The sequence below is a fragment of the Pagrus pagrus genome (genome assembly GCF_965226575.1).
Source record: "Pagrus pagrus genome assembly, chromosome: 19".
Taxonomy (NCBI): domain Eukaryota; kingdom Metazoa; phylum Chordata; class Actinopteri; order Spariformes; family Sparidae; genus Pagrus; species Pagrus pagrus.
Window position 1 is genome coordinate 20468798 of NC_140203.1, and position 13615 is coordinate 20482412.

A 13615-nucleotide genomic window follows, 5' to 3' on the forward strand; every position below is an offset into this window, starting at 1 on the left:
CGAGAATTTGGAGCGTAATTGTGCAGGAGCGCCCGCTGCAGGCATGTGCATATGAAAATGTTTCAGTCTGACTGTCTGAATAATCTCACTTAATAGTATTATGCTAATTAGTGAAATATCAATGATGGTAATAAAAGACTACTATATTGAATTAGATTTTTTTTAACTAGATTATGTTTATTTCTTCCCCTTAGTGTGTGTGCATGGACGCACATGTACAGTATGTTGGAATGTGGTTGTTTTCTTACATTTGTGTATCCGTGAGGATCATTCCCTCTGTCCATTAGCAATCCAATATTTAGAGAGAAATTGATCCGCTTCCTCCCACTTTGCTTAATTGAAACCAAAATATCCCTGATATGAGCACAACCATCATTTAGGGGCACATTCAGCATAGTATCGTGGTTTGAGTTTTTAAGTTTGATGATTTCCTGTTTTATTTTGTATTTATATCCTCTTGTGACTTGTGTTCACTCCCTGCCTCCTGCTCACCAGTGTTCCTAGTGTTCTGTTTCCCTCCTGTGTTGTTATTTTGATATCCTTGACACAAAGTACCCACAGTATTGAGGTTTTGCCCATAGACCGGTTGCTCAGTTGGGAGCAGGGCTCAGCTGCTCATTCTCACCCCCCTTTTTAAAGCATCAAATAACTACTTAAAACCAGGGTTGTCAGAAAAATGAACATACATCGTCGTGATAAGAACAACCTAAAATAACAGAAACCATCTTTGGGAAAAAATGATAAAACCTTAATTTGTATTATGATTGTTTTGGAGGGGGAGGGGTTTATGACTTATAATCAGCCAACATAGGGTGATCACTTTTGGGAAACTGTCATGTCTTCCATATTTTTAGATAGTCAATGGATTTCATCAAGAGGCTTTAAGATGTAGGAAAAGTCATGCATACTGCATAGAAAGAATTGTTCAGACTATAAAAAGAATTGAGTTTCTGCTCTGGGCTCTTAAATTATCACAATTTATCACAAGATTTTGATAATTCAGTAATAATGAATCATTGGTCTCCTAAGAGAATAAGAATAAGCACATTGTGCTAGTTTAGAATGTGACGGTGCACTCCAGCTCTTACCTGGTGGCAATTCACCTTCACAACGTTGAAAAACCAACAAGAGACAGACATGCTGAGATATACTGACTTATTTCCCCTGAGCTACGAAAAAGGTCCGATACTACATTTCCCCCAATGCAACATTTATCATCCTTCATCAGTCCCTCTGTCTCACTGGTGAATGCTCACATCTTTCAAACTCAACGCCCTGAGCTTGTAATGCAGGCTTTCTACATTTGTAGTGTCCAAACCCTGAACTCCTGATCACATCATCAGGGTTTCTCTCTCATACAAGCTCCTCACAGGGTGAGTAGCCCTCCCCATAACAAGTAAACAGATTTTTTTGTGTAGAATTGGTGTAATTCTGCTTTAAAATAAGCTCAAATGTTTGCATGATGTGGTGGTTTACACCCCACCTTCCCCAACTTTCCTTATCTCCTCCAGCAGAGGGGTGTGGGCAGACCTCCCTCCCACAGGCCAGCTGGATTACGCATGTTGGTCTAATCCCATTCATTCTCTCGGTGCTCTCGGTGCTCTCTGTCAGAGTGACATGTGCTGGACCATCATGTGCCCAAGTCACACACACACACACACACACACACACACACACACACACACACACACACACACACACACGCAGGCTCAGGTGCCTGCGTCTGATAAGGACTATGTGGAAGTATTAGCCTCATCAGCTCAACCCCAACACATCATAGGAAATCCCGTTTCCTCCCATGATCCCCAGTTTGCCCTTATCGCCACAACCCGCTCTAAAGCCTTAAACCCTTGTGTCACAACACGCCCCTAACAGCTCTGTGTCAGGGATCATCATCTGATGTGCACAAGAGGGCGGATACATCGGAAATGATCTTTATAAGTTTGTATTTTTCTTCTCTCTGCCCCCTTGTTCATTAAGGTCATAAGGGCATGGCCGGGTTACTTAGTTTGGTTAAACAACTTCCTGTATGATCACTTACTTTGTGTTTCACTATCGCTAATGATATAATCCAGTTGTTCTTGTATATATGTGGCATATTTTTTAGTCTCTGTTGTCAAACAACTTCATTTAAAACACTGATTTGATCAAAAGGCTCCATCTTGTCAGAATTGAGTATACCCCTCTACAATAATGAGACAAGCTAAAGGGCACAGGAAGTAAAAAACATTAAGACCTCTCCTGTCAAACTCTCTGCTTACAGTATCTTCTCACATAAATGCATGTTAAGTTTGCCAAGTAGAAAGCTTCAGATTAAAAGCATGCTCAGTGTATCACAAATCTCTCAAGGAGGAAATAATGATACACTCTAAACTCCATCTGAGCATGAGAGATGCACTCATTGTGTCAAGGATCAGTTTAATTATAACACTGCTGAATGCCCCTCATGGTCATAAGGTAGAAGGTACAAGGTAATTTAATCTTCATTATACAGAACAGGGTAGGATAACGAAATTGGTCATAAACGTCTTCATGCTACATAAATTACAGAACATTTCCAGTTATTTATATGCAAATATACAGAAACATGTAGTGCATCTTTTGAGTTTTGGGAGGGTCAATTGTAAACGACAACAAATTGATGGTGGTGATAATATGGTCAGGATCTTTGCTATCCGCTTTGAGTTAGTGTGAGCACCACGCATCAATGTTGTAAACACCAAGTCCACCTCTCCTCGGTCCGCGCTCCGCCAGCCTGTAACACAGTCAGAACATTACGCACATAAAGAGTGATTGCCAGACAGGTCCTGGACTATCTGACAGGTCACAGCCCAGACCCGAGGGCAGTATATTTCAGGAACCAAACAGAAATGTGCATATCTTTTAACTCAGCTTCCTAATTATATCCTTAAATAAACTTCCTCTGAGTCTGTTTATATGTCTACCTCTGGGTGAAATGGTTTGATTATGTGGTAATAAATGTGTGGCAGGTGAGCACCACTTCTGATTTGTATTTGTGTGGCTTCTTCGTCAAAATAGTATCTAATGTTGTAGTTCTTCCAATTTTTCTTGCAAGCGTGTTATATCTATTCTCCTGTTGAGACATTGTCCGTGGAGTGCCATAGAAAAGAGTGAGATGGAATATGGTTTGTTCAGCCTGTTTTCCTCCCAACTATCACTTTTGCTTCTGCCACAAGCTTTAGTGCCAAAAAAACTATTTTTTAATTGGTTACTTTTTTATCATTATTACATTGCTTTTCACAATATTGGACTTGAGCATACTTGTTCTCTTCTGGGAATTTAGCTAAATCATAATGGGTTTTATTTTCACATTCTTTGCTTGTGGTAACAGCAGTTTTCTTGCTGTGTTTGCCCGCCACAGCTGAAAAATGAGGAGCAAAGGCTGCGTAATAACTAACGGATTGGCTGAAGGCAGCAGCTGTTTGCTGTTGAGACGTGAGCCAGACAGTGTTGTATGGCAGCCTGACCGGAACTGCTCTGCAAACAGCGAGCAGACAAAACAAATTATAGCTTTGACAAGCCTAAAATAATACTGCAACATCAGGAGAATCACACACAGACATGATGCGAGGCATGCACACAGTTTTGAGCAAATAACCAAATGTGAGGAGATGCATGCACATAAGCATAAACAAATGCACGTGCCCCACGGGCATATAGACGTAGAAACCAACGTGTAAGAGGGTGAACTGTTGAATTCCCCCCCTCAAGTAAAAGAAATAAACTCAGTCTGTTTTGGCTTCATCTGCATGATTTGTTCTTGGTGAAGGAATATATTTTCCCTCTGGCCTCTTGTGGAGAGCAAGAGATAGTTGACTCAGCATTGAATGACGTTAATGATGGTTAAGCTGTCATTGAACTTCAAGACAAGCCAAATGCAGAGTTTTAAATGCATTCAAATTACAGGTCAGTTCAAAATGCAACCTCTTGATGCAGAGCTGTGCAGAAGAAAACAAAAATAATGCATATGTTTTGGATTTTGCTCTCTGTGTTACACAGTGATCCACAATCAACACGTTTTCACTCCCAACTCGTTAAATACAGCAGCTTGGTCAGTGGCCTGGCTCCACCTACCCCTCGAGCATCAGTTCTGCACATGAAGGACTCTGCAGTTGAGTTAGCAACAATACATACTATACTGCAGCCGGTTAGACTTTCAAAATTAAGGCTCTGCTGTCAAGTTATCAATAATACATAATATGCAACGGCAAGTTAGACTTTCTAAATAAACTTTGGTTGCGGTTGGGTTGGGTGAGGTAAAAAAAAAAAAACTTGGTTCGGTTTAGGCACCAAAACTTCTCAGTTAGGTTTCAGGAAAGGTTAATACTTGGGGTAGAAATAACTAAATGCAGTTGTAAGTGACGTAACTCACGTAACATGACTGACATTAGTATGTAACTTATGTCATGTGTGTGACGTAAGTTACTTCATTTACATAAGTTAACTTACTAGCATGACATAAATTAAGAGCAATGTAGTACTTAAGCTGATGGGACTGTCCTTCAATTTCTAGATATATGTACTCAAATCAAAGTAATGAACAAATTAAAATCATGGCCCAAAGTGAAAAGTCAAGAGATCATCAATGTGATTCAAAGTCATCCTGAGGTGGACAAGAATGGATGTACCAAGTTTCATGGCAATATGTATAGATGTCAAAACATTTCAAACCGTGAATGTCTACACATATTAGAATTATTTCATAGGATATGTGAAAACTTTGACCTGCTGGTAGTAGGTCAGAGAATGACTAAAGTCAGTACGCTTCATCCTCAGGAGACCATGACTGTTATGGCAATCCATTTAATAGTTGTTGATATTGTCTGGACTAAATTTGTGGGCTGATCATCAAACCAACCGACGGACAGACATTGTCATCTTTATGTCAATAGCTTGGCAAAAAACCTGCCAACATACACGGCGATGTATGCTGCAATAAAATCAGCTTGCTAATATATTGGTTGGGCTCTAATCGAAAGATCCAAGTTTCCTCGGAGAGCAATTGAGCCATATTACAAACCCATTACAGTTGGTTTTGTCTGTGTTTCAGACCTAATTGACACACTGCGCTTCACTGCACAAAACTGCCTCTTAGCGTCTTTCTTACAGCTGTTTGTCTTCCAAGGCTTAACCTAACCATGAATGACATTACAGCATTCTTAATGACACATTAAGTCATAGATTGCCCTGTGCATGTCTTTGCAAGAGGCGCTGATGAAAACGTCACTGGCGATCTAGGAGGTTGGGTGTTTCTAACAGCTGATCAAAGTCTCTAAAACATGGCTTGGCACTTGGGAAAATTTCATCACAGCAGGAGGCTCAGCCATTCTAGCATGCAAATGTCAAACACATGTTTTGGACAAGGCGTAAAACTGGGCCAACCAAAACACGCAAGCAGTCACAGACAGATACGCTCACGCCTCTGCACACATACGCATTTTCTCATTTCCTCCTCTATTTTTGTTTTAGTGGAGCCTTTTCAGCACTTGAGCAGGGGTGTGATTTTTCGCAGCAGTGTGTTGAGATTGTGAGTAATAGTGCAAGGAATTGACCTGCTGTTTTGCTGAAAAAGCAGCAGTGGACAGATTGCACGTCTGATCTCGGCTCATTTCTAACTGCAGGGTAACTTGGAGCCAAAGACCAAAGACGGTCCTGAATTTATAGCCCACCCTGTTTAATAGTTTTATAATGAAAATGTGCCCTACAGATGATTTTAGTCATTCATTTAATGTTTCTTCCCTGTGTTGGCTCAGCCCTCACTTTCAATCACGGATGCATTTCAGCTCATTGTGAGATAATTTCATGCATTGTGTTCTGTTTTTGTTGTTGTGTTTTTCATGAAAGGCATCAGCTCAGTTTGGTTTGCGAATTCATCTACAGGAGCGAGGGTTGTTCTACATCACTTGTTCACACCGTTCACTGTTTTGTCAGCTGCCACTGTGTCCCTAAAGAGCTGTTTTGTTCAAAAACGTGTAAATGCAGGCGTCATCCATGAATTGCTGAGTGCAAAGTTGTCCTGTTGCCATCACGCTCACCATGACACCCCTCTAGGCAGGTCAGGCATTCTATGCCTGCAGGATGAGATTAAGAGCCAGACCAAAATGTGAGAGGGAGTTAGAGGGGTTTATTTACTCACCTCTCGGATTGAAGCCTTTGGGCTCCAAGGGGTCCTCCGGCCACACGTTTATCACATCGCAGCCACACCCAAGACTTCTATTAACATTTAATTGAACTCTCACCTCAGGAATCTTCAGGAAATGTATTTTGACATTTGCAGGAAGTGAGTGCACACACATGCACATCAACTCTTGGTCTTGATTACCAACTCATTTTTGTGCATTTTCAATTTGCACATGAAACAACCTACGTCGAAACACAATAAAAATTGTACAATGTAGTGATAGAAGCAGTTAAGCAATAGTGCAGTGGATGAATGCATACATGAGGCTTAAACGTCCACGGATGAGACGAAAAATAGCAGCAGACTAAAACATCAGATGTGTAATGTTTATCAAATAAATACATGAAATGAACACAAATGCCATATGTCCATTGTGTTTTCTACATTGTTTTTCACTGTTTTCACCAGCACTAATTTAATTCCATCATCTTGTTTGACCCTCTTTTTCTGCAATGTTAAAATCTTTCCCAACTGGGACTTGGTGCCACCTGCTGCATATCATCATGAACCAACCCACCACGATAGTGGATGGAAACAAGAATTTATTTGCATTTTCTTTTGTTGATTTTCAAGGATTTCAGTTTAATATTTGAGCTGTGTTTGGACGGAAACCTAGATATTGACATTTAACCTCACATACTGTAGATAACCCACCACATATATCTCTGACAACCATCTATGAATGCAAGTAATAACTCAATTCATGTCATGTCATCATTGCTCTGCAGAATGCTACAAAATGTTAGCAATGCACTTGACAAGAGACCAAGGTTATTTGTGTTTTGTGGGACTTGCAGTCCAAGAACCAGAAATATTCTATTGACAGTGACATGTAATACAGAAAAGCGGCAAATTCTCTCATTTGAGAAGCTGGAATGAGAAAATATTTTGCATTTGCTCAATAAAAGCTATTTAATACCCTATTATCGAAATTGCTTATAAACCTACTACCTGTCTCAGTGCCAAAACCAGCTGATACCAACCACATCTCAACACCTGTAACAGCCAGAACTTTGTTTTGTGCCTGGTCAGCAGAGCTCCTCAGTGGAGGGAGCTCGGTCCGACTCCTGCTGCTGAGTCACCAAATGCCTGCGAGTTCCTCTCACCGCCTCCTCACTCCCTAAACATCCCACCTACTTGCTCACCCTCGACTCTCTGAACACACCAACTCCTCAGTCATCACAAACGGACTGGCTTTGCAGCAAATAAGCTGTCGGCATCACAAATCAACGTGATTCAATACTGTTTCTGTTGTGTGAGGCAGCATCTTTTCATCCTATTGTTGTTTGATTTGGGCTAATTTCATAAGGATTGTTAAAGCTGCTTGGCTCAGATGGCTTAAATGTAGATTAACTTAGCAGAGCTATTCAGGCAGCATTTCTGTCAACCTTTAAACCAAACCATTCAGCTTGGTTTATGGTGAAAAGAAACGCTGCATGCAAAGTGAGTAAATCCATGGCATCTCCTGCTGGTCTGTTTTACAGAGCAGCCAGACAGTATTAAGACTTCTATTATCAAGACAGTTTTAGTTGTTATGACTCTGAACTCCGGCACATTGGATGTGAAATCAAATAATGACTCTAAACTTGTGAAGAAGGTGTTTAGATCTCTGTTTATAACTCTGTCTCATGCTTTGCCGCCAATGTCTGAGGTCTTCAGCCCACAGAGATCAGCAGACGCTTGGTATATTATATGAAGATGCTCCGGCCTGGCTCGTGTTTCCTTTGGGGGCTTTTTGCCTTCAGTCTGGCCTTCAGCAGTGAAACACATCGGTAAAGCTGTATATATGTGTAGGATTACTGTCCTGACGCTTTGTCGAAACTTTGGGGAATTTCAGGGCTGAGACCAACAATATCCGGCATATATGGGTGCAAATACTATCAAATGCCATTACAACTTAAAGCCGGCATTTGAGCCTCATATTTATAGCCAAATACAGAGAAAGAAGTACCACTCTACACTTTTTCTCACAGCCATCGACTTATCTATATCTTAGACACCTGGAACAAGACACCTGGTCTCTTAAGCCTCATCTCTACCAGGACCTGTCTCTTTACCAATATTGCATCCTCTCCAGGCTAGTACGCCATCGATCTGTCGGTGTTGGTGTGCATATGCCTGTGTGTGTAGGAAAAGTGTAAGCTCATGCACGGCACATGGGAATTACGTTCCAGCCTGAGTGCGTGCGCGCTGATGCGCACATGTACAAACACCCTGCGACACACAGGCGTAGTCACGCATAAGTGAGCAGACCCATGTATTGTGATTTAGCGTGAAATGGGACAGGTCATGGACGTGGCTGCAGCGCATTGGCAGGTGCTGACCAGGCTGATGCGATCTATTGAGTACAATTTGCACATATTAGCCACAGTTGCCCTTTCTCCTTCAAGCAACGCAGGTTCAGATCAAATCAATGTGGTAGGTCTTGAAGCTAAATAAGCTGTAAAATTGATCCGAAGAGACTTATTCACGTCAATAATTCATATCGACGGTTGGAGGAAATGCATGGAAATCTGCCTTTCCAACTTTTCCAAAAGGCTTCAGCAGCATGTGCATTATGTTAAGCTAACCTATATTTTGGGTCAGTGACATAAGTCAGAACCCTGTACATTTTGTATGTGGGCTGAATGCCCTCTGTAGGCTTACAGACATTTAGTGTGGCTCTGGTGTTAAATGGGGTCTTTGGGTCAGCAGCAGCCACGCTCTTTCTGCTCCCTCAGGCCAACCCGGAGGCTTTTCTTGCTGGGACATACACAGTGAAATCCCCTGTAATCAAGCAGCTGGAAGGTCTGCTTTCAGGGGATTTAGCGTGGCGTGGCCATTGCCAATCTGACCGCAATCAGGATTTACACGGGCCCAGCTCCTGATGGCATTCAGCAACTTTAGCATGAGCTAATGCTCGGAGAGTTATTACAGTCATTCATACGCTGTCTTGCACAGCATCGCGGTGTGTCCCACACAAGGTACACAAGAGCTCATCAGAGATGTGAGTGCAGTCTAACACATGCCACGGGACTTGAGTTTGTGCTGCTTTTTAAAACTTCCGCTTTTATCCAAGAAGGGAGAAGTCTGTCTTTATGTTTTGTTTGGTTATTAACTTATTTATTACTTTAAGATTTTATTTAAAATGTATTCAATTAACACCATTTTAAACCATTTTTATATTTATATATTTTGCATCAGTCTTATGTTTATGACTGTGGAATTACTAGGCTTTCATCAAATATTGTTGAATTCAATTTGGCATTATTATTAGTATCTTTTTTTTCAGTTGAATCCAGGTAGGTTTTTAATGTTTGTCTTAAAGTCGTATGCAAAACATTGTAAACAAATCTGTTGGACCACCTTGAATGAATAAGGGTTGAATCATTTGAATACCTAAAACCTTCCTCTGGCTGTTCAATAGAAGTTTTCTTTGCATGTGTAATATTTTGTGTGACATGTGCGTGTAAATCGGAAAATTTAACTGTGAAGGGGAGCGAAGAAAGAGTGTGAGCAAAAAGAAAAAAAAGACAGAAAAAAGAGACGGTTTGTAAAAGACAGAAACTCCCGGAGGCAGTGGGACAGTGGGACACACACACACACACACACACACACACACACACACACACACACGCGCGCTCAGCCGTCCCTCCTCTGTCTGTCTATTATTGATGTTGGGCACGCAGGGTTCCCACTCAGCCATCTGTTCTCAGCTCTCCCACTCCGTGCCCCTTTTGCTTCATGCCTACCACTTTGGCAGGCTGGCATAAGCAGAGCAATGCCGTCCTATCAAAGTGTGAATACTTCATAAATATCTCACACTATCAGGGAGTTAGCTGTTGGAGGAAGAACGGAGAGAGAGAAAATGAGAAAAAGCGTTGCAGCGATGCGATGAATTTTTCATTAATTCAGCCTCTTTGTTGGATGACTTCCAACACGTGCATTGATTTGCGGTGCGAGATATAATCACGTCATGACCGCATGACATGTAAACAGAATCGACGGCGGGGTGTGTTTTGTGACGGACTGTCAATAGTCCTCTTGTGCATGTTTTCAGATGTAAATCAAATCACAGCCCCGCCCTCCTACTGTTAATGGCATATGGCTGCAGGTTTGATTTCATTCGACTCGTAATTGATGACCATGCATATTCAGTCAAGCCCGGTTGCCAGGGGTAACGAGGCCCTGCGGGTCTCCTGATTGGCTGCGGGGTGGTCACATGAGGCTTTGCTTGGCCCCGGCTGCGACAGAGGGCACATGTGGCCAGTCTGGAGAGGTGTAAGGGTGGCGTGTGTGTTTGCAAACACTTGGCTCGCCTCGCAGTTAATCCATTGATGCAATGCTCATCCCTGCTCCCCCCACCCGGCCCTGTCTACACGCACACACAAACACGCTCATACTTTTCATGCAGTAAATGGATCGCAAAAATGTTGCATGCAAAGTCTTGTGCAAGCATCAGTGAGGCTGTCATCACTTAACATGCTTCTTCAGTTACATCCTCCTGACTGACAGAAAGGGTCAGATGTGGGTAAGGAGATGCCAGGGGCGGAGTGGTGATTAAGGTGTGAGATATTGGTCCGGAGCTTTAGATATCTCAGCTATCACTCCTTCGTGTGACTTGTCTTTTCCTTATTCCTAGAGGGGTGAAAGAAGCTTTATTCTCTGGCTAGCCCCAGAGTTAAGACCCCCCGGGGAGTACGAGATGAGAGGGAAATTAATAATGTGTAGAGACTCAAAGGCTTTGACTGAGCCAAAGGATCAGAGGAGGGTGAAGAGTGTATTAGAGGCAGGAAGGGAGACAGAAACACGGGCAGGGAGAGGAAAGCAAAATCAGGCAGACAGGCCACCTTTGAGGGAGGTAAGAGGAGTGGCATTACGAGGCAGATAAAAGGAGGCAGCTCCCAAAAAAGTGTTTTAAAAAGATCAGCAATCAAAGGGATACTCCACTGAAAATCTTTCTGAGTATCACTCAGAGCCACTAGGCCTGAAGGGGACACCTTCGACATAGCTTTTTTGGTGGAGAACTGGAGTTGAATTTTACCCTGTATTTATATTTACTTTATCCACAGATACAATGTGAACATTCAACATAAATGACAAATGTAAATGCCATTTTAGGCACTGGTCACAATGTGCGAAACAAATTTATACTTCCTCAGCTGCCCCGAAAACAGATTGCACATTAGCATTTCTTATCAAACCCAGAGGGAATCACGAACTGCCAGCGCTCCCAGTCTCGAGACACGTTTCACACATTATGGCGTGTGAGTCTAACATGAGCTAAAAAATAAGAACAAACTCCTTAATGTTAAGGAAACTGAGATTTAATATTAACAGACTTCACTTAATGGTGTGTGGAAGTCACGCCAGCGTGCTAAGTGTTGGCACGCTCAACGCCTCATCTCCCGGGGCCAAGCAGGCCTTGGCCCTGCTGTGACCTCGCTGGCTTGGAGCCAGCAGCTCTGCTATCCTTTGAACCTGGACAGACTTTCTGAAGCCAGCTGTGTTGAGCCAGATCTGACCATACAGTAGCTAATCACACTACTCAGTATTAAGTAACGTTTGATAATCTTCCTTGAAGAACTGTAAACTTTGAACTATGATACACATACAATAGCACATACAATGTAGTTTGATTATGGCTCTTCCTCAGTGGGATATATTGTCTTTGTTGTTCATTGTTGCCTGTGATTGTTTAAAGCTAACAATCAACCATGAAAGTAACTGAAAACCAAATGATCAACGGCAGCCATCAACAACAACCAACAAAAGTAACTAAAAGATAAACAGTCTAAGACAACAATCAACTTAAAAAAAAAAAAATCAGAGGCAACAGTCAATAAACATAAACTAAAGTAACTAAAAGATAAACTAAAAACACATTATCAAAGGTTACAATCAACTACAGTCAACAAAAGTTACTACAAGTTAGTTCATCTTTTGGTTACTTTTATGATGTGTGGTAGTCACGCTATAGCGTACTCGGCGTTGGCACATGCTGCCTCGTCTCCCTGGGCCAAGCAGGTCCTGCTGTGACCTCTCTGGCTCTGAACCAGCAGCTCCGCTATCCTTTGAACCTGGACAGACCTTCCTGAAACCAGCTGTATTAAGCCGGATCAGACCACAGCTGATCACACTACCCAGCATTAAACATGAATAGCCATTGAAGACTCAATGTATCTGTAAATCCAAGCAAGCTATTTCATTTGCATTTTTATTTTTGTTTCCTTGTCTGATGTTTTGTCTGTCAACCTCCCACAAAGACAATGACGGCTAATAAGACCCAAAAAAATGGGGCTAATAAGGATTCTGGGGCAGTATGCCATATGTGATCCCTCCCTGCGGCATGGGCAGGTGGGCAGCATGCCACCCAGCAGCACAATGGGTTTATCCACGGTGATTTATTAAACACCCTAACCACTGGCTAAATTAGCAATTTATTCATCTACTCTAGCTTTCTCTTTCTGCTTTTGTCCGCCTCCCTTTCCTTTGGTCTTTATCTGCAAAGTGCAGTTAGAATATACGTTAAGGAGGTGTGTAATGGTGGACCTGCCCCATATTGGAACCAATAAACATGAACATAACTGCCTATTACATGGGTCTTTAGCGACACAGAGAAATAACCTCTTACCTTCCTGTCGAGCAATAGTCCCTGTCGAGGTTTTCCCTCCACGGAGAGGTTAGATTTTAATGAATGTGATGTATACATGCTCAAAAACAGTGCTCCATGTAATCCCTCCACCCTCTACACCTGATTATGTTAACTATGAGTACGGCTTGAATGGAGAGATTGCAAGGTTTCAGTCAAGAGTGCTTTAATGCGAGTACTCCACGGTCCTAAAGTGAGGGCTTCTCTTCGCAACAGCCATTAGCGTTGGCCCATCTTGAACGTTAACACCACGAGCGGTGAGACGCTGCTTTGTGTGTTCAGACAAGAGGGAGTTTGATGAGAGGCTGTAGATGACACACCTGCCGAGGAAGAGGGGTTGAGATAACAATTTTCTCCTCCCTGTCAAGGAGACATCTGGCATTGCCACGGTGATGCAAGCCGAAATACACCCAGGAGTGGGTAATGAGGCGTAGGAGACGGGGTTTGTGTTTTTGTGTGTGCGCAGGTCTGTGTGTGTTTTAGGATGGTGATTCCCTCATCCTCCTGAACTAGCCTCTGTAGACCCTGAAAGGACTCCATCTGTAGTCCTCAGCCATAAGCCCACTTGCGTGTGACTCACAAGCAGCTGTTAAATCAGCTTAAATAGAGGCACACATTTAACCTTCTTCTTGTAAGAAACTAAATAGGACACAGTATGGAGGATAACAGAAAAATGGACGTAATAAATAATAGTAAAATACAGGGGTTGGTCAAGTGCGTGACTGCACGTGTGTGGTGTTGTGTTATCTGACCGGAGGGGTACGCAGCCATCCGTGACTGTG

The 13615-nt window shown here is 42.4% G+C and overlaps 1 protein-coding gene across 13 annotated transcripts in view; it reads left to right on the top strand.

Annotated features, from left to right (window-relative positions):
* Positions 1 to 13615, top strand: part of vav2 (vav 2 guanine nucleotide exchange factor) — a 250336-nt gene that overhangs the window by 163843 nt on the left and 72878 nt on the right. The window lies entirely within an intron of this gene.